This window comes from Salvia miltiorrhiza, chromosome 6, assembly GCF_028751815.1.
Source record: "Salvia miltiorrhiza cultivar Shanhuang (shh) chromosome 6, IMPLAD_Smil_shh, whole genome shotgun sequence".
NCBI classification, from domain to species: Eukaryota; Viridiplantae; Streptophyta; class Magnoliopsida; order Lamiales; family Lamiaceae; genus Salvia; species Salvia miltiorrhiza.
Window position 1 is genome coordinate 37,991,261 of NC_080392.1, and position 2,706 is coordinate 37,993,966.

The 2,706-nt window shown below is 42.5% G+C and overlaps 1 long non-coding RNA gene across 1 annotated transcript; it reads left to right on the forward strand.

Annotated features, from left to right (window-relative positions):
• Positions 1-1,521: 1,521 nt before the first annotated feature.
• Positions 1,522-2,706, forward strand: LOC130989490 (uncharacterized). Its single transcript, XR_009090641.1, has 2 exons — positions 1,522-1,785; positions 2,406-2,706. It is a non-coding gene; the product is annotated as an uncharacterized LOC130989490 (long non-coding RNA).

The window sequence follows — 2,706 nt, forward strand, 5'->3', positions numbered from 1 at the left end:
CTATACATCAACCAAGTTTCTGCCTTTTCCATTAGGCACAAATTATTTGATCACTCACCACATATCACTTCGCAAGAAAGAAACTCAGATTCATAAGTCTATACAAAATATATTCCAAGCTCATCTCCTTCAACAATTCAGCAGCAAACGATCAGCCCTCTCATTCAAGGTTTACCAACTTAAATTATGTTTTACTTTAGCTTTATAAATCACACTAGAAAACCAACAAATACAAGTTTGAACTGCATAAGCTTCAATGTTTCAATAAAAGATGAGTCTTGAAGCATGATTTTCCCTTTATGTTAAATCTGCATACAATCTGTGTACATATATACATATATGAAGAATGTTTGAGAAGAGAAGTAGAACCACAAAGCTTGAATTTTTATTCTTTATTTCTGAACTTGCTACGTTGAGTCGGGTTGCTGTTTTTGGGTGTGAGTCGAGTCGGGGTGGTGGCTGGACTAGGCTAAGATTTCGCAGAGGGAGGCCGTGGCGCGGCGGCCCTGCCGCTGTCGTCCGGCCACGGACGGAGGGAGAGCAGGGTAGAGAGGGCGGCGATGGTGGCGGCATGAAGCTGCTGCCCTGCCACGGCTGGAGAGAGAGAGGTGGTGTGGTCTGGTCTGGGCGGGGGGTTGAGCGGAGGACAGCGGCAGCTCATTGCTGTTGTACTTCCGGCGCACAATGAGAGAGTTGAGAGGTAGAGGGAGGCTAGGGCTCGGCGGCTCCGCCGCTGTTGTCTGGCCGAGGATGGAGCATGAGAGATGAGGGCGTGCGTCGTGGGGGTTGCAGAGGGCTGGGCTGGAGGTCAGGCGCGGCGGTCGGCAGCGGCGGTGCGGTATCGCCGGCGGTCGCTGCTGCAGCGTGTTTGTGTGTGCGTCGTGTTCTGTGTGTGTGTCAGAGTGCGTGGAGTGAGAGAGAGAGATCAGAGGGAGCTGGTGGCAGCGGCTTGTCGGCGCTGCTCCTCCGGCGAGCTTCCGCCAACGGCGGACTTCTGAGGGAGACGAGGGCAGCGGCCGTGCGGCCGCCGGAAGAGAGGTTGTGCGGCGGATTTGAGAGGAACCGTGAGAGAGTGTTTTGAGAGAGAATTAAGGAGAGGGAGGCGTGACTAATAGAGAAGAAAAGAAGGTGTTGGGCTAGGTTTTAAGTTTTGGGCCAGATCATTTCCTTATATGGGCCGAGACAGTTGGGCCATTTTTATTTAAATTGTTGGGCTGCAGTTGTTATTTAAATCATGGGCTGGGTTTATTTAAAGTATTGGGGCCTTTGTTTATTTATTTATGTGGGCTGCGAATTTTTAAGAAGTTGGCCTTTACCTTTAATTATTTTGGGTAGTCCATAATTTAATTAATTAGACTTAATTAGTTTGATTAATTATTTTAAAGATGATTTGCATAATAGTATTATATTATTATTATGTGCATATTTCAAGTGATTACTTATTATATGCTAAGCATGACATGAAATTGCATTTATTTTTGCAATAAAAGTATTTATGAGTTAATTGGTTTTATTTATAATTCCAATTATTTAAGAAAATCGAGTAAGGATATTGTTGGTGTCCTTAACTCAAGAATTTAGTTTTCAATTATTTATTTACTAAATTTTGAAAACCCGGCTAAGTGAATCATAGAATGTTAAGCACTACACCATGACTTAAGATTAGATTCAAGGAGACCTATTAAGAATAGAATTTCTTGTAGGCTTTGTGGACCAAGGGGATTAGCACTGCTTTCCCAAGACAGGTTTATATGTGATTATGATCTTCAGGCTTTGCCTATCCAGGTGGGCTTACTTTCCAAATGTACAAAGTATGATTGAGTTATTAAGCTCTAAATGTTTCAATGAAATGCAAATTGTTTATTTAATGTAATGAAAACTGTTTATCCAATAAAATGTTTATGTGCACTCTGCTCTGTTTAAGGCTCGCGCAGTTAATCAATTGAGGTTCTCTTATGACCTAATACGTTGTTTGAGAATTGTGTACACTTGTTAGTTGACTCGGTGGGTTGATCTCCATCGGGCTCTAACCAGAGGCGTTATAAGGGTGCTCGGCTGGATGTGTTCCGGAGCATGAGAAATATCAGGCCTGCCTGGGTAGCGTCCCGAGGTCAATTCAACTTGTCTGAGTTACGTCCTCAGGGCAAGTGTCAGCGGGAGACAGAGATCCGTCGGTGGCTAGAGGTCCGGGATCACAGCGAGTAACAGAAAGGGAGTGTGACATGTGCGCACAAATGAAAGAAAATATTTTAACATGCTTAGAAGTTCTTTCAATTTAAAACCTTCTAAGTCATGTCAAGTATGATTGGATAAACTGTTTTTATTAAAATATAAAATGTTTCAGAAAATGCATGCCCACTAAGTACATTAGTACTTAGCCCAAAAATACTTTCAAATGTTTTCAGGTTGGCTGGCCGGTGCTGACGGGACGGAGCTGAGGCTAGTGATAAATTCTTATGTTAGACTTCCGCTGTAGCAATTACTCATATTAGTCTTTTGTTTTCCCAACTTAAGATCTTCATGTTAAATTTCAAATGATATATTTGACCGAACTTAGGCTCTTCACTACTAAATTTATGCAAATGAATGTCGGTTGTCAGAAGCATGAAACAAAACTTGTGATCCAAAGGGGCATAGCCCGACTTTCTATCCTATTTCGGGTTTTAACAAGGTTTTTCCCTTGTTTATTTCCATGAATTATTTATA